This window comes from Stenella coeruleoalba, assembly GCF_951394435.1.
Source record: "Stenella coeruleoalba genome assembly, contig: scaffold_37, whole genome shotgun sequence".
NCBI classification, from domain to species: domain Eukaryota; kingdom Metazoa; phylum Chordata; class Mammalia; order Artiodactyla; family Delphinidae; genus Stenella; species Stenella coeruleoalba.
Window position 1 is genome coordinate 1,657,982 of NW_027645927.1, and position 19,068 is coordinate 1,677,049.

The window sequence follows — 19,068 nt, forward strand, 5'->3', positions numbered from 1 at the left end:
GAGGACTTGAAAGCGGGGCAGAATTGCAGGAAACCGATTTCAGGAGGTAGACTGGAATTGCATTGAAAGCACAGGAAAAGAGGCAGAACGTCCACAATGATGCACTTGGCCAAAAAGGGCGTATGCGTTTTTTCCTGAATATATTCAGGAAAAAACGCATACGCACTTTTTGGCCAACCAAGCAAGCTTGCAAAGGAAATCTGCACTACAATGAAGTCTCACTTCCCCCCGGTCAAAAGGGCCATTTGAAAAAAGTGTAAAATCCAGAAAGGCAGGACAGGCCATGGAGAACTGAGAGCCTTGTTATGCTGATGGGCGTGATGTAAATTGCCAACAACCACTCGGGAGAAGTGTATGGTGTTTCCTGAAACATCTGAAAAACAAAGCAACAGAACCTAGGGCACTTCCACTTATGGTCCTATAGCTTAGGGAAATTAAAATCAAAAAGACACAGCCACCCCAAAGTTTGGGACGCCTCTGTTTACAAGAACCTCGTTTACCGTACAAGTTCAATATCACAGAAAGTGAAAAATGGATAAAGAACTTGTCGTACTTACGTACAAAGCAGTATCACTCAGCAATGAAATCTATGTCATCAGGCCCATAGCAGCATAATGAGTGGATTCAGGTACGATGATTCTAACTGAAATAAGTCACACAGAAAAAGAAACATCATAAGATATCACTAATACACGGAATGTAAACTTGGCTACACAGGAACTGCATTCCAAAACAGAACAGGGTCTCAAATTTAGAAAACCAACTTATGCTTGCTTAAGGGGAAAGGTGAGTTGGGGTGCTGCATAAAACCAGAGATTGAAATGAGCACAGATAAAGTTCCTTAAGCCAAATATGGAATAGACAAGAGCTACTCCTTGCTCAACGAAATGGACTCAACACCGCATATTAAACGCCTAAGAATGTACCTGACTAGTAAGTATCTTAAAACCTATGGATTGCTATGTCTCCAAAAGAGAATCAAGCGTGTGTACAGGGGCATAAACGCAGCAGTGATAGGATTGGAGAGGTTCGGTGAGCAAATGAAGACCCTTTGAAGTCATATTGCACGGTACCCATTCCACGGGTCTCAACTCTCCAGGTTTAAGGTATTCTTCCTTCAGCTAAAACATGCATGTGGAACCCAGAGTATGATCAACCATGTGAACGGGAGACGTGTTCAAATATGTCTCAGTTTTCCTACCCTGGTACTCGGGTGCAACATTCCAGACGCTTTACTAACACTCTCCCGACTTGGAGAGTCAGTCCCTTTAACCGCCTGTTTGGCCCAGTTTGCAATTTCTGCGGAAGATGAACAGGAATAGCGAGAACCAATGAGAGGTTAGCTGGAGGTGTCTGGACGGGCAAAATTAACTCTCATTTCCCACCAGGAAGAGGAATTAACCAAAGGCTCAGCGTGCCGTACCGTAACCAGATTAGGGCCTGAAGCCATCCTGCGGTGTTGCGGCCAGCTCAAAAGAAAGCGAGTTGAAGAAAGGAGCTCAGGGGCACTGTAATTCACAAACCTGCAGAGTTATAAATGACAGCTATCGTCCAGAAATAGACTGAAGTGAGGCTGCCAAGAGGACTTGAAAGCGGGGCAGAATTGCAGGAAACCGATTTCAGGAGGTAGACTGGAATTGCATTGAAAGCACAGGAAAAGAGGCAGAACGTCCACAATGATGCACTTGGCCAAAAAGGGCGTATGCGTTTTTTCCTGAATATATTCAGGAAAAAACGCATACGCACTTTTTGGCCAACCAAGCAAGCTTGCAAAGGAAATCTGCACTACAATGAAGTCTCACTTCCCCCCGGTCAAAAGGGCCATCTGAAAAAAGTGTAAAATCCAGAAAGGCAGGACAGGCCATGGAGAACTGAGAGCCTTGTTATGCTGATGGGCGTGATGTAAATTGCCAACAACCACTCGGGAGAAGTGTATGGTGTTTCCTGAAACATCTAAAAAACAAAGCAACAGAACCTAGGGCACTTCCACTTATGGTCCTATAGCTTAGGGAAATTAAAATCAAAAAGACACAGCCACCCCAAAGTTTGGGACACCTCCGTTTACAAGAACCTCGTTTACCGTACAAGTTCAATATCACAGAAAGTGAAAAATGGATAAAGAACTTGTCGTACTTACGTACAAAGCAGAATCACTCAGCAATGAAATCTATGTCATCAGGCCCATAGCAGCATAATGAGTGGATTCAGGTACGATGATTCTAACTGAAATAAGTCACACAGAAAAAGAAACATCATAAGATATCACTAATACACGGAATGTAAACTTGGCTACACAGGAACTGCATTCCAAAACAGAACAGGGTCTCAAATTTAGAAAACCAACTTATGCTTGCTTAAGGGGAAAGGTGAGTTGGGGTGCTGCATAAAACCAGAGATTGAAATGAGCACAGATAAAGTTCCTTAAGCCAAATATGGAATAGACAAGAGCTACTCCTTGCTCAATGAAATGGACTCAACACCGCATATTAAACGCCTAAGAATGTACCTGACTAGTAAGTATCTTAAAACCTATGGATTGCTATGTCTCCAAAAGAGAATCAAGCGTGTGTACAGGGGCATAAATGCAGCAGTGATAGGATTGGAGAGGTTCGGTGAGCAAATGAAGACCCTTTGAAGTCATATTGCACGGTACTCATTCCACGGGTCTCAACTCTCCAGGTTTAAGGTATTCTTCCTTCAGCTAAAACATGCATGTGGAACCCAGAGTATGATCAACCATGTGAACGGGAGACGTGTTCAAATATGTCTCAGTTTTCCTACCCTGGTACTCGGGTGCAACATTCCAGACGCTTTACTAACACTCTCCCGACTTGGAGAGTCAGTCCCTTTAACCGCCTGTTTGGCCCAGTTTGCAATTTCTGCGGAAGATGAACAGGAATAGCGAGAACCAATGAGAGGTTAGCTGGAGGTGTCTGGACGGGCAAATTTAACTCTCATTTCCCACCAGGAAGAGGAATTAACCAAAGGCTCAGCGTGCCGTACCGTAACCAGATTAGGGCCTGAAGCCATCCTGCGGTGTTGCGGCCAGGTCACAAGAAAGCGAGTTGAAGAAAGGAGCTCAGGGGCACTGTAATTCACAAACCTGCAGAGTTATCAATGACAGCTATCGTCCAAAAATAGACTGAAGTAAGGCTGCCAAGAGGACTTGAAAGCGGGGCAGAATTGCAGGAAACCGATTTCAGGAGGTAGACTGGAATGGCATTGAAAGCATAGGAAAAGAGGCAGAACGTCCACAATGATGCACTTGGCCAAAAAGGGCGTATGCGTTTTTTCCTGAATATATTCAGGAAAAAACGCATACGCCCTTTTTGGCCAACCAAGCAAGCTTGCAAAGGAAATCTGCACTACAATGAAGTCTCACTTCCCCCCGTCAAAAGGGCCATCTGAAAAAAGTGTAAAATCCAGAAAGGCAGGACAGGCCATGGAGAACTGGGAGCCTTGTTATGCTGATGGGCGGGATGTAAATTGCCAACAACCACTCGGGAGAAGTGTATGGTGTTTTCTGAAACATCTAAAAAACAAAGCAACAGAACCTAAGGCACTTCCACTTATGGTCCTATAGCTTAGGGAAATTAAAATCAAAAAGACACAGCCACCCCAAAGTTTGGGACGCCTCTGTTTACAAGAACCTCGTTTACCGTACAAGTTCAATATCACAGAAAGTGAAAAATGGATAAAGAAGTTGTGGTACTCATGTACAAAGCAATATCACTCAGCAATGAAATCTATGTCACCAGGCCCGTAGCAGCATAATGAGTGGATTCGGGTATGGTGATTCTAACTTAAATAAGTCACACAGAAAAAGAAACATCAAAAAATATCAGTAATACATGGAATTTAAACTTGGCTACAGAGGAACTGAATTACAAAACAGAACAGGGTCTCAAATTTAGAAAACCAACTTATGCTTGCTTAAGGGTAAAGGTGAGTTGGGGTGCTGCATAAAACCAGAGATTGAAATGAGCACAGATAAAGTTCCTTAAGCCAAATATGGAATAGACAAGAGCTACTCCTTGCTCAACGAAATGGACTCCACACCCCATATTAAACTCTTAAGAATATACCTGACTAGTAAGTATCTTAAAACCTATGGATTGCTATGCCTCCAAAAGAGAATCAAGCATGTGTACAGGGGCATAAACGCAGCAGTGATAGGATTGGAGAGGTTCGGAGAGCAAATGAAGACCCTTTGAAGTCATATTGCATGGTACCCATTACACGGGTCTCAACTCTCCAGGTTTAAGGTATTCTTCCTTCAGCTAAAACATGCATGTGGAACCCAAGTATGATCAACCATGTGAACGGGAGACGTGTTCAAATATGTCTCAGTTTTCCTCCCCTGGTACTCGGGTGCAACATTCCAGACGCTTTACTAACACTCTCCCCACTTGCAGACTCAGCGCCTTTAACCTCCTGTTTGGCCCAGTTTGCAATTTCTGCGGAAGATGAACAGGAATAGCGAGAACCAATGAGAGGCTAGCTGGAGGTGTCTGGACGGGCAAATTTAACTCTCATTTCCCACCAGGAAGAGAAATTAACCAAAGGCTCAGCGTGCCGTGCCGGAACCAGATTAGGGCCTGAAGACATCCTGCGGTGTTGCGGCCAGGTCACAAGAAAGCGAGTTGAAGAAAGGAGCTCAGGGGCACTGTAATTCACAAACCTGCAGAGTTATCAATGACAGCTATCGTCCAAAAATACACTGAAGTAAGGCTGCCAAGAGGACTTGAAAGCGGGGCAGAATTGCAGGAAACCGATTTCAGGAGGTAGACTGGAATTGCATTGAAAGCATAGGAAAAGAGGCAGAACGTCCACAATGATGCACTTGGCCAAAAAGGGCGTATGCGTTTTTTCCTGAATATATTCAGGAAAAAACGCATACGCCCTTTTTGGCCAACCAAGCAAGCTTGCAAAGGAAATCTGCACTACAATGAAGTCTCACTTCTCCCCGGTCAAAAGGGCCATCTGAAAAAAGTGTAAAATCCAGAAAGGCAGGACAGGACATGGAGAACTGGGAGCCTTGTTATGCTGATGGGCGGGATGTAAATTGCCAACAGCCACTCCGGAGAAGTGTATGGTGTTTCCTGAAACATCTAAAAAACAAAGCAACAGAGCCTAGTGCACTTCCACTTATGGTCCTATAGCTTAGGGAAATTAAAATCAAAAAGACACAGCCACCCCAAAGTTTGGGACGCCTCTGTTTACAAGAACCTCGTTTACCGTACAAGTTCAATATCACAGAAAGTGAAAAATGGATAAAGAAGTTGTGGTACTCATGTACAAAGCAATATCACTCAGCAATGAAATCTATGTCACCAGGCCCGTAGCAGCATAATGAGTGGATTCGGGTATGGTGATTCTAACTTAAATAAGTCACACAGAAAAAGAAACATCAAAAAATATCAGTAATACATGGAATTTAAACTTGGCTACAGAGGAACTGAATTACAAAACAGAACAGGGTCTCAAATTTAGAAAACCAACTTATGCTTGCTTAAGGGTAAAGGTGAGTTGGGGTGCTGCATAAAACCAGAGATTGAAATGAGCACAGATAAAGTTCCTTAAGCCAAATATGGAATAGACAAGAGCTACTCCTTGCTCAATGAAATGGACTCAACACCGCATATTAAACGCCTAAGAATGTACCTGACTAGTAAGTATCTTAAAACCTATGGATTGCTATGTCTCCAAAAGAGAATCAAGCGTGTGTACAGGGGCATAAATGCAGCAGTGATAGGATTGGAGAGGTTCGGTGAGCAAATGAAGACCCTTTGAAGTCATATTGCACGGTACTCATTCCACGGGTCTCAACTCTCCAGGTTTAAGGTATTCTTCCTTCAGCTAAAACATGCATGTGGAACCCAGAGTATGATCAACCATGTGAACGGGAGACGTGTTCAAATATGTCTCAGTTTTCCTACCCTGGTACTCGGGTGCAACATTCCAGACGCTTTACTAACACTCTCCCCACTTGGAGAGTCAGTCCCTTTAACCGCCTGTTTGGCCCAGTTTGCAATTTCTGCGGAAGATGAACAGGAATAGCGAGAACCAATGAGAGGTTAGCTGGAGGTGTCTGGACGGGCAAATTTAACTCTCATTTCCCACCAGGAAGAGGAATTAACCAAAGGCTCAGCGTGCCGTACCGTAACCAGATTAGGGCCTGAAGCCATCCTGCGGTGTTGCGGCCAGGTCACAAGAAAGCGAGTTGAAGAAAGGAGCTCAGGGGCACTGTAATTCACAAACCTGCAGAGTTATAAATGACAGCTATCGTCCAAAAATAGACTGAAGTAAGGCTGCCAAGAGGACTTGAAAGCGGGGCAGAATTGCAGGAAACCGATTTCAGGAGGTAGACTGGAATGGCATTGAAAGCATAGGAAAAGAGGCAGAACGTCCACAATGATGCACTTGGCCAAAAAGGGCGTATGCGTTTTTTCCTGAATATATTCAGGAAAAAACGCATACGCCCTTTTTGGCCAACCAAGCAAGCTTGCAAAGGAAATCTGCACTACAATGAAGTCTCACTTCCCCCCGGTCAAAAGGGCCATCTGAAAAAAGTGTAAAATCCAGAAAGGCAGGACAGGCCATGGAGAACTGGGAGCCTTGTTATGCTGATGGGCGGGATGTAAATTGCCAACAACCACTCGGGAGAAGTGTATGGTGTTTTCTGAAACATCTAAAAAACAAAGCAACAGAACCTAAGGCACTTCCACTTATGGTCCTATAGCTTAGGGAAATTAAAATCAAAAAGACACAGCCACCCCAAAGTTTGGAACGGCTCTGTTTACAAGAACCTCGTTTACAGTACAAGTTCAACATCGCAGAAAGTGAAAAATGGATAAAGAAGTTGTGGTATTTACTTACAAAGCAATATCACTCAGCAATGAAATCTGTGTCATCAGGCCCTTAGCAGCACAATGAGTGGATTCAGGTATGATGATTCTAACTGAAATAAGTCACACAGAAAAAGAAACATCATAAGATATCAGTAATACACGGAATGTAAACTTGGCTACACAGGAACTGCATTCCAAAACAGAACAGGGTCTCAAATTTAGAAAACCAACTTATGCTTGCTTAAGGGGAAAGGTGAGTTGGGGTGCTGCATAAAACCAGAGATTGAAATGAGCACAGATAAAGTTCCTTAAGCCAAATATGGAATAGACAAGAGCTACTCCTTGCTCAACGAAATGGACTCAAAACCCCATATTAAACGCCTAAGAATGTACCTGACTAGTAAGTATCTTAAAACCTATGGATTGCTATGCCTCCAAAAGAGAATCAAGGATGTGTACAGGGGCATAAACGCAGCAGTGATAGGACTGGAGAGGTTCGGTGAGCAAATGAAGACCCTTTGAAGTCATATTGCATGGTACCCATTCCACGGGTCTCAACTCTCCAGGTTTAAGGTATTCTTCCTTCAGCTAAAACATGCATGTGGAACCCAGAGTATGATCAACCATGTGAACGGGAGACGTGTTCAAATATGTCTCAGTTTTCCTCCCCTGGTACTCGGGTGCAACATTCCAGATGCTTTACTAACACTCTCCCAACTTGGAGAGTCAGCGCCTTTAACATCCTGTTTGGCCCAGTTTGCAATTTCTGCGGAAGATGAACAGGAATAGCGAGAACCAATGAGAGGCTAGCTGGAGGTGTCTGGACGGGCAAATTTAACTCTCATTTCCCACCAGGAAGAGGAAATAACCAAAGGCTCAGCATGCCGGGTCGGAACCAGATTAGGGCCTGAAGCCATCCTGCGGAGTTGCGTCCAGGTCACAAGAAAGCGAGTTGAAGAAAGGAGCTCAGGGGCACTGCAATTCACAAACCTGCAGAGTTATAAATGACAGCTATCGTCCAAAAATAGACTGAAGTAAGGCTGCCAAGAGGACTTGAAAGCGGGGCAGAATTGCAGGAAACCGATTTCAGGAGGTAGACTGGAATTGCATTGAAAGCATAGGAAAAGAGGCAGAACGTCCACAATGATGCACTTGGCCAAAAAGGGCGTATGCGTTTTTTCCTGAATATATTCAGGAAAAAACGCATACGCCCTTTTTGGCCAACCAAGCAAGCTTGCAAAGGAAATCTGCACTACAATGAAGTCTCACTTCCCCCCGGTCAAAAGGGCCATCTGAAAAAAGTGTAAAATCCAGAAAGGCAACAGGCCATTGAGAACTGGGAGCCTTGTTATGCTGATGGGCGGGATGTAAATTGCCAACAGACACTCCGGAGAAGTGTATGGTGTTTCCTGAAACATCTAAAAAACGAAACAACAGAGCCTAGGGCACTTCCACTTATGGTCCTATAGCTTAGGGAAATTAAAATCAAAAAGACACAGCCACCCCAAAGTTTGGGACTCCTCCGTTTACAAGAACCTCGTTTACCGTACAAGTTCAATATCACAGAAAGTGAAAAATGGATAAAAAAGTTGTGGTATTTACTTACAAAGCAATATCACTCAGCAATGAAATCTGTGTCATCAGGCCCTTAGCAGCACAATGAGTGGATTCAGGTATGATGATTCTAACTGAAATAAGTCACACAGAAAAAGAAACATCATAAGATATCAGTAATACACGGAATGTAAACTTGGCTACACAGGAACTGAATTACAGAACAGAACAGGGTCTCAAATTTAGAAAACCAACTTATGCTTGCTTAAGGGGAAAGGTGAGTTGGGGTGCTGCATAAAACCAGAGATTGAAATGAGCACAAAGTTCCTTAAGCCAAATATGGAATAGACAAGAGCTACTCCTTGCTCAACGAAATGGACTCAACACCGCATATTAAATGCCTAAGAATGTACCTGACTAGTAAGTATCTTAAACCTATAGATTGCTATGTCTCTGAAAGAGAATCAAGCATGTGTACAGGGGCATAAACGCAGCAGTGATAGGATTGGAGAGGTTCAGTGAGCAAATGGAGACCTTTGATGTCATATTGCATAGTACCCATTCCACGGGTTTCCACTACGCAGATTTTAGGTATTCTTCCTTCAGCTAAAACATGCATGTGGAACCCAGAGTATGATCAACCATGTGATCGGGAGACGTGTTCAAATATGTCTCAGTTTTCCTCCCCTGGTACTCGGGTGCAACATTCCAGACGCTTTACTAACACTCTCCCCACTTGGAGAGTCAGTCCCTTTAACCTCCTGTTTGGCCCAGTTTGCAATTTCTGCGGAAGATGAACAGGAATAGCGAGAACCAATGAGAGGCTAGCTGGAGGTGTCTGGACGGGCAAATTTAACTCTCATTTCCCACCAGGAAGAGGAAATAACCAAAGGCTCAGCGTGCCGTACCGGAACCAGATTAGGGCCTGAAGCCATCCTGCGGTGTTGCGGCCAGGTCACAAGAAAGCGAGTTGAAGAAAGGAGCTCAGGGGCACTGTAATTCACAAACCTGCAGAGTTATAAATGACAGCTATCGTCCAAAAATAGACTGAAGTAAGGCTGCCAAGAGGACTTGAAAGCGGGGCAGAATTGCAGGAAACCGATTTCAGGAGGTAGACTGGAATTGCATTGAAAGCATAGGAAAAGAGGCAGAACGTCCACAATGATGCACTTGGCCAAAAAGGGCGTATGCGTTTTTTCCTGAATATATTCAGGAAAAAACGCATACGCCCTTTTTGGCCAACCAAGCAAGCTTGCAAAGGAAATCTGCACTACAATGAAGTCTCACTTCTCCCCGGTCAAAAGGGCCATCTGAAAAAAGTGTAAAATCCAGAAAGGCAGGACAGGACATGGAGAACTGGGAGCCTTGTTATGCTGATGGGCGGGATGTAAATTGCCAACAGCCACTCCGGAGAAGTGTATGGTGTTTCCTGAAACATCTAAAAAACAAAGCAACAGAGCCTAGTGCACTTCCACTTATGGTCCTATAGCTTAGGGAAATTAAAATCAAAAAGACACAGCCACCCCAAAGTTTGGGACGCCTCTGTTTACAAGAACCTCGTTTACCGTACAAGTTCAATATCACAGAAAGTGAAAAATGGATAAAGAAGTTGTGGTACTCATGTACAAAGCAATATCACTCAGCAATGAAATCTATGTCACCAGGCCCGTAGCAGCATAATGAGTGGATTCGGGTATGGTGATTCTAACTGAAATAAGTCACACAGAAAAAGAAACATCAAAAAATATCAGTAATACATGGAATTTAAACTTGGCTACAGAGGAACTGAATTACAAAACAGAACAGGGTCTCAAATTTAGAAAACCAACTTATGCTTGCTTAAGGGGAAAGGTGAGTTGGGGTGCTGCATAAAACCAGAGATTGAAATGAGCACAGATAAAGTTCCTTAAGCCAAATATGGAATAGACAAGAGCTACTCCTTGCTCAACGAAATGGACTCAACACCCCATATTAAACGCTTAAGAATGTTCCTGACTAGTAAGTATCTTAAAACCTATGGATTGCTATGTCTCCGAAAGAGAATCAAGCATGTGTACAGGGGCATAAACGCAGCAGTGATAGGATTGGAGAGGTTCGGTGAGCAAATGAAGACCCTTTGAAGTCATATTGCATGGGACCCATTACACGGGTCTCAAGTCTCCAGGTTTAAGGTATTCTTCCTTCAGCTAAAACATGCATGTGGAACCCAAGTATGATCAACCATGTGAACGGGAGACGTGTTCAAATATGTCTCAGTTTTCCTCCCCTGGTACTCGGGTTCAACATTCCAGACGCTTTACTAACACTCTCCCCACTTGGAGAGTCAGCGCCTTTAACCTCCTGTTTGGCCCAGTTTGCAATTTCTGCGGAAGATGAACAGGAATAGCGAGAACCAATGAGAGGCTAGCTGGAGGTGTCTGGACGGGCAAATTTAACTCTCATTTCCCACCAGGAAGAGGAAATAACCAAAGGCTCAGCGTGCCGTACCGGAACCAGATTAGGGCCTGAAGCCATCCTGCGGTGTTGCGGCCAGGTCACAAGAAAGCGAGTTGAAGAAAGGAGCTCAGGGGCACTGTAATTCACAAACCTGCAGAGTTATAAATGACAGCTATCGTCCAGAAATAGACTGAAGTAAGGCTGCCAAGAGGACTTGAATGCGGGGCAGAATTGCAGGAAACCGATTTCAGGAGGTAGACTGAAATTGCATTGAAAGCATAGGAAAAGAGGCAGAACGTCCACAATGATGCACTTGGCCAAAAAGGGCGTATGCGTTTTTTCCTGAATATATTCAGGAAAAAACGCATATGCCCTTTTTGGCCAACCAAGCAAGCTTGCAAAGGAAATCTGCACTACAATGAAGTCTCACTTCCCCCCGGTCTAAAGGGCCATCTGAAAAAAGTGTAAAATCCAGAAAGGCAGGACAGGCCATGGAGAACTGGGAGCCTTGTTATGCTGATGGGCGGGATGTAAATTGCCAACAACCACTCGGGAGAAGTGTATGGTGTTTCCTAAAACATCTAAAAAACAAAGCAACAGAACCTAGGGCACTTCCACTTATGGTCCTATAGCTTAGGGAAATTAAAATCAAAAAGACACAGCCACCCCAAAGTTTGGAATGGCTCTGTTTACAAGAACCTCGTTTACAGTACAAGTTCAACATCGCAGAAAGTGAAAAATGGATAAAGAAGTTGTGGTATTTACTTACAAAGCAATATCACTCAGCAATGAAATCTGTGTCATCAGGCCCTTAGCAGCACAATGAGTGGATTCAGGTATGATGATTCTAACTGAAGTAACTCACACAGAAAAAGAAATATCATAAGATGTCAGTAATACACGGAATGTAAACTTGGCTACACAGGAACTGAATTACAGAACAGAACAGGGTCTCAAATTTAGAAAACCAACTTATGCTTGCTTAAGGGGAAAGGTGAGTTGGGGTGCTGCATAAAACCAGAGATTGAAATGAGCACAGATAAAGTTCCTTAAGCCAAATATGGAATAGACAAGAGCTACTCCTTGCTCAACGAAATGGACTCAACACCCCATATTAAACGCCTAAGAATGTACCTGACTAGTAAGTATCTTAAAACCTATGGATTGCTATGTCTCCGAAAGAGAATCAAGCATGTGTACAGGGGCATAAACGCAGCAGTGATAGGATTGCAGAGGTTCGGTGAGCAAATGAAGACCCTTTGAAGTCATATTGCATGGTACCCATTCCACGGGTTTCAACCACCCAGGTTTAAGGTATTCTTCCTTCAGCTAAAACATGCATGTGGAACCTAGAGTATGATCAACCATGTGATCGGGAGATGTGTGCAAATATGTCTCAGTTTTCCTCCCCTGGTACTCGGGTGCAACATTCCAGACGCTTTACTAACACTCTCCCCCACTTGGAGAGTCAGTCCCTTTAACCTCCTGTTTGGCCCAGTTTGCAATTTCTGCGGAAGATGAACAGGAATAGCGAGAACCAATGAGAGGCTAGCTGGAGGTGTCTGGTCGGGCAAATTTAACTCTCATTTCCCACCAGGAAGAGAAATTAACCAAAGGCTCAGCGTGCCGTGCCGGAACCAGATTAGGGCCTGAAGACATCCTGCGGTGTTGCGGCCAGGTCACAAGAAAGCGAGTTGAAGAAAGGAGCTCAGGGGCACTGTAATTCACAAACCTGCAGAGTTATCAATGACAGCTATCGTCCAAAAATACACTGAAGTAAGGCTGCCAAGAGGACTTGAAAGCGGGGCAGAATTGCAGGAAACCGATTTCAGGAGGTAGACTGGAATTGCATTGAAAGCATAGGAAAAGAGGCAGAACGTCCACAATGATGCACTTGGCCAAAAAGGGCGTATGCGTTTTTGCCTGAATATATTCAGGAAAAAACGCATACGCCCTTTTTGGCCAACCAAGCAAGCTTGCAAAGGAAATCTGCACTACAATGAAGTCTCACTTCTCCCCGGTCAAAAGGGCCATCTGAAAAAAGTGTAAAATCCAGAAAGGCAGGACAGGACATGGAGAACTGGGAGCCTTGTTATGCTGATGGGCGGGATGTAAATTGCCAACAGCCACTCCGGAGAAGTGTATGGTGTTTCCTGAAACATCTAAAAAACAAAGCAACAGAGCCTAGTGCACTTCCACTTATGGTCCTATAGCTTAGGGAAATTAAAATCAAAAAGACACAGCCACCCCAAAGTTTGGGACGCCTCTGTTTACAAGAACCTCGTTTACCGTACAAGTTCAATATCACAGAAAGTGAAAAATGGATAAAGAAGTTGTGGTACTCATGTACAAAGCAATATCACTCAGCAATGAAATCTATGTCACCAGGCCCGTAGCAGCATAATGAGTGGATTCGGGTATGGTGATTCTAACTTAAATAAGTCACACAGAAAAAGAAACATCAAAAAATATCAGTAATACATGGAATTTAAACTTGGCTACAGAGGAACTGAATTACAAAACAGAACAGGGTCTCAAATTTAGAAAACCAACTTATGCTTGCTTAAGGGTAAAGGTGAGTTGGGGTGCTGCATAAAACCAGAGATTGAAATGAGCACAGATAAAGTTCCTTAAGCCAAATATGGAATAGACAAGAGCTACTCCTTGCTCAACGAAATGGACTCCACACCCCATATTAAACTCTTAAGAATATACCTGACTAGTAAGTATCTTAAAACCTATGGATTGCTATGCCTCCAAAAGAGAATCAAGCATGTGTACAGGGGCATAAACGCAGCAGTGATAGGATTGGAGAGGTTCGGAGAGCAAATGAAGACCCTTTGAAGTCATATTGCATGGTACCCATTACACGGGTCTCAACTCTCCAGGTTTAAGGTATTCTTCCTTCAGCTAAAACATGCATGTGGAACCCAAGTATGATCAACCATGTGAACGGGAGACGTGTTCAAATATGTCTCAGTTTTCCTCCCCTGGTACTCGGGTGCAACATTCCAGACGCTTTACTAACACTCTCCCCACTTGCAGACTCAGCGCCTTTAACCTCCTGTTTGGCCCAGTTTGCAATTTCTGCGGAAGATGAACAGGAATAGCGAGAACCAATGAGAGGCTAGCTGGAGGTGTCTGGACGGGCAAATTTAACTCTCATTTCCCACCAGGAAGAGAAATTAACCAAAGGCTCAGCGTGCCGTGCCGGAACCAGATTAGGGCCTGAAGACATCCTGCGGTGTTGCGGCCAGGTCACAAGAAAGCGAGTTGAAGAAAGGAGCTCAGGGGCACTGTAATTCACAAACCTGCAGAGTTATCAATGACAGCTATCGTCCAAAAATACACTGAAGTAAGGCTGCCAAGAGGACTTGAAAGCGGGGCAGAATTGCAGGAAACCGATTTCAGGAGGTAGACTGGAATTGCATTGAAAGCATAGGAAAAGAGGCAGAACGTCCACAATGATGCACTTGGCCAAAAAGGGCGTATGCGTTTTTTCCTGAATATATTCAGGAAAAAACGCATACGCCCTTTTTGGCCAACCAAGCAAGCTTGCAAAGGAAATCTGCACTACAATGAAGTCTCACTTCTCCCCGGTCAAAAGGGCCATCTGAAAAAAGTGTAAAATCCAGAAAGGCAGGACAGGACATGGAGAACTGGGAGCCTTGTTATGCTGATGGGCGGGATGTAAATTGCCAACAGCCACTCCGGAGAAGTGTATGGTGTTTCCTGAAACATCTAAAAAACAAAGCAACAGAGCCTAGTGCACTTCCACTTATGGTCCTATAGCTTAGGGAAATTAAAATCAAAAAGACACAGCCACCCCAAAGTTTGGGACGCCTCTGATTACAAGAACCTCGTTTACCGTACAAGTTCAATATCACAGAAAGTGAAAAATGGATAAAGAAGTTGTGGTACTCATGTACAAAGCAATATCACTCAGCAATGAAATCTATGTCACCAGGCCCGTAGCAGCATAATGAGTGGATTCGGGTATGGTGATTCTAACTTAAATAAGTCACACAGAAAAAGAAACATCAAAAAATATCAGTAATACATGGAATTTAAACTTGGCTACAGAGGAACTGAATTACAAAACAGAACAGGGTCTCAAATTTAGAAAACCAACTTATGCTTGCTTAAGGGTAAAGGTGAGTTGGGGTGCTGCATAAAACCAGAGATTGAAATGAGCACAGATAAAGTTCCTTAAGCCAAATATGGAATAGACAAGAGCTACTCCTTGCTCAACGAAATGGACTCCACACCCCATATTAAACTCTTAAGAATATACCTGACTAGTAAGTATCTTAAAACCTATGGATTGCTATGCCTCCAAAAGAGAATCAAGCATGTGTACAGGGGCATAAACGCAGCAGTGATAGGATTGGAGAGGTTCGGAGAGCAAATGAAGACCCTTTGAAGTCATATTGCATGGTACCCATTACACGGGTCTCAACTCTCCAGGTTTAAGGTATTCTTCCTTCAGCTAAAACATGCATGTGGAACCCAAGTATGATCAACCATGTGAACGGGAGACGTGTTCAAATATGTCTCAGTTTTCCTCCCCTGGTACTCGGGTGCAACATTCCAGACGCTTTACTAACACTCTCCCCACTTGCAGACTCAGCGCCTTTAACCTCCTGTTTGGCCCAGTTTGCAATTTCTGCGGAAGATGAACAGGAATAGCGAGAACCAATGAGAGGCTAGCTGGAGGTGTCTGGACGGGCAAATTTAACTCTCATTTCCCACCAGGAAGAGAAATTAACCAAAGGCTCAGCGTGCCGTGCCGGAACCAGATTAGGGCCTGAAGACATCCTGCGGTGTTGCGGCCAGGTCACAAGAAAGCGAGTTGAAGAAAGGAGCTCAGGGGCACTGTAATTCACAAACCTGCAGAGTTATCAATGACAGCTATCGTCCAAAAATACACTGAAGTAAGGCTGCCAAGAGGACTTGAAAGCGGGGCAGAATTGCAGGAAACCGATTTCAGGAGGTAGACTGGAATTGCATTGAAAGCATAGGAAAAGAGGCAGAACGTCCACAATGATGCACTTGGCCAAAAAGGGCGTATGCGTTTTTTCCTGAATATATTCAGGAAAAAACGCATACGCCCTTTTTGGCCAACCAAGCAAGCTTGCAAAGGAAATCTGCACTACAATGAAGTCTCACTTCTCCCCGGTCAAAAGGGCCATCTGAAAAAAGTGTAAAATCCAGAAAGGCAGGACAGGACATGGAGAACTGGGAGCCTTGTTATGCTGATGGGCGGGATGTAAATTGCCAACAGCCACTCCGGAGAAGTGTATGGTGTTTCCTGAAACATCTAAAAAACAAAGCAACAGAGCCTAGTGCACTTCCACTTATGGTCCTATAGCTTAGGGAAATTAAAATCAAAAAGACACAGCCACCCCAAAGTTTGGGACGCCTCTGTTTACAAGAACCTCGTTTACCGTACAAGTTCAATATCACAGAAAGTGAAAAATGGATAAAGAAGTTGTGGTACTCATGTACAAAGCAATATCACTCAGCAATGAAATCTATGTCACCAGGCCCGTAGCAGCATAATGAGTGGATTCGGGTATGGTGATTCTAACTTAAATAAGTCACACAGAAAAAGAAACATCAAAAAATATCAGTAATACATGGAATTTAAACTTGGCTACAGAGGAACTGAATTACAAAACAGAACAGGGTCTCAAATTTAGAAAACCAACTTATGCTTGCTTAAGGGTAAAGGTGAGTTGGGGTGCTGCATAAAACCAGAGATTGAAATGAGCACAGATAAAGTTCCTTAAGCCAAATATGGAATAGACAAGAGCTACTCCTTGCTCAACGAAATGGACTCCACACCCCATATTAAACTCTTAAGAATATACCTGACTAGTAAGTATCTTAAAACCTATGGATTGCTATGCCTCCAAAAGAGAATCAAGCATGTGTACAGGGGCATAAACGCAGCAGTGATAGGATTGGAGAGGTTCGGAGAGCAAATGAAGACCCTTTGAAGTCATATTGCATGGTACCCATTACACGGGTCTCAACTCTCCAGGTTTAAGGTATTCTTCCTTCAGCTAAAACATGCATGTGGAACCCAAGTATGATCAACCATGTGAACGGGAGACGTGTTCAAATATGTCTCAGTTTTCCTCCCCTGGTACTCGGGTGCAACATTCCAGACGCTTTACTAACACTCTCCCCACTTGCAGACTCAGCGCCTTTAACCTCCTGTTTGGCCCAGTTTGCAATTTCTGCGGAAGATGAACAGGAATAGCGAGAACCAATGAGAGGCTAGCTGGAGGTGTCTGGACGGGCAAATTTAACTCTCATTTCCCACCAGGAAGAGGAAATAACCAAAGGCTCAGCGTGCCGTACCGGAACCAGATTAGGGCCTGAAGCCATCCTGCGGTGTTGCGGCCAGGTCACAAGAAAGCGAGTTGAAGAAAGGAGCTCAGGGGCACTGTAATTCACAAACCTGCAGAGTTATAAATGACAGCTATCGTCCAGAAATAGACTGAAGTAAGGCTGCCAAGAGGACTTGAATGCGGGGCAGAATTGCAGGAAACCGATTTCAGGAGGTAGACTGAAATTGCATTGAAAGCATAGGAAAAGAGGCAGAACGTCCACAATGATGCACTTGGCCAAAAAGGGCGTATGCGTTTTTTCCTGAATATATTCAGGAAAAAACGCATACGCCCTTTTTGGCCAACCAAGCAAGCTTGCAAAGGAAATCTGCACTACAATGAAGTCTCACTTCTCCCCGGTCAAAAGGGCCATCTGAAAAAAGTGTAAAATCCAGAAAGGCAGGACAGGACATGGATAACTGGGAGCCTTGTTATGCTGATGGGCGGGATGTAAATTGCCAACAGCCACTCCGGAGAAGTGTATGGTGTTTCCTGAAACATCGAAAAAACAAAGCAACTGAGCCTAGGGCACTGCCACTTATGGTCCTATAGCTTAGGGAAATTAAAATCAAAAAGACACAGCCACCCCAATGTTTGGAACGGCTCTGTTTACAAGAACCTCGTTTACAGTACAAGTTCAACATCGCAGAAAGTGAAAAATGGATAAAGAAGTTGTGGTATTTACTTACAAAGCAATATCACTCAGCAATGAAATCTGTGTCATCAGGCCCTTAGCAGCACAGTGAGTGGATTCAGGTATGATGATTCTAACTGAAATAAGTCACACAGAAAAAGAAACATCATAAGGTATCAGTAATACACGGAATGTAAACTTGGCTACACAGGAACTGAATTACAGAACAAAACAGGGTCTCAAATTTAGAAAACCAACTTATGCTTGCTTAAGGGTAAAGGTGAGTTGGGGTGCTGCATAAAACCAGAGATTGAAATGAGCACAGATAAAGTTCCTTAAGCCAAATATGGAATAGACAAGAGCTACTCCTTGCTCAACGAAATGGACTCAACACCGCATATTAAACGCCTAAGAATGTACCTGACTAGTAAGTATCTTAAAACCTATGGATTACTATGTCTCCGAAAGAGAATCAAGCATGTGTACAGGGGCATAAACGCAGCAGTGTTAGGATTGGAGAGGTTCCTGAGCAAATGAAGACCCTTTGAAGTCATATTGCATGGTACCCATTCCACGGGTTTCAACTACCCAGGTTTAAGGTATTCTTCCTTCAGCTAAAACATGCATGTGGAACCCAGAGTATGATCAACCATGTGATCGGGAGACGTGTTCAAATATGTCTCAGTTTTCCTCCCCTGGTACTCGGGTGCAACATTCCAGACGCTTTACTAACACTCTCCCCACTTGGAGAGTCAGTCCCTTTAACCTCCTGTTTGGCCCAGTTTGCAATTTCTGCGGAAGATGAACAGGAATAGCGAGAACCAATGAGAGACTAGCTGGAGGTGTCTGGACGGGCAAATTTAACTCTCATTTCCCACCAGGAAGAGGAAATAACCAAAGGCTCAGCGTGCCGTGCCGGAACCAGATTAGGGCCTGAAGACATCCTGCGGTGTTGCGGCCAGGTCACAAGAAAGCGAGTTGAAGAAAGGAGCTCAGGGGCACTGTAATTCACAAACCTGCAGACTTATAAATGACAGCTATCGTCCAAAAATAGACTGAAGTAAGGCTGCCAAGAGGACTTGAAAGCGGGGCAGAATTGCAGGAAACCGATTTCAGGAGGTAGACTGGAATTGCATTGAAAGCATAGGAAAAGAGGCAGAACGTCCACAATGATGCACTTGGCCAAAAAGGGCGT

The 19,068-nt window shown here is 44.0% G+C and overlaps 1 long non-coding RNA gene across 14 annotated transcripts in view; it reads right to left on the reverse strand.

Annotated features, from left to right (window-relative positions):
• Positions 1–19,068, reverse strand: part of LOC307181459 — a 1,863,373-nt gene that overhangs the window by 613,787 nt on the left and 1,230,518 nt on the right. Inside the window, exon 1 of one of the 14 annotated variants that reach the window (XR_013826819.1) lies at positions 2,138–2,194. The exons of 12 other annotated variants lie outside the window; for them this stretch is intronic. This is a non-coding gene — a long non-coding RNA (uncharacterized lncRNA). Of the gene's footprint in view, positions 1–557; positions 621–2,137; positions 2,195–19,068 lie in introns of those variants that run through there. One more of the 14 variants, XR_013826820.1, reaches the window with a different exon arrangement.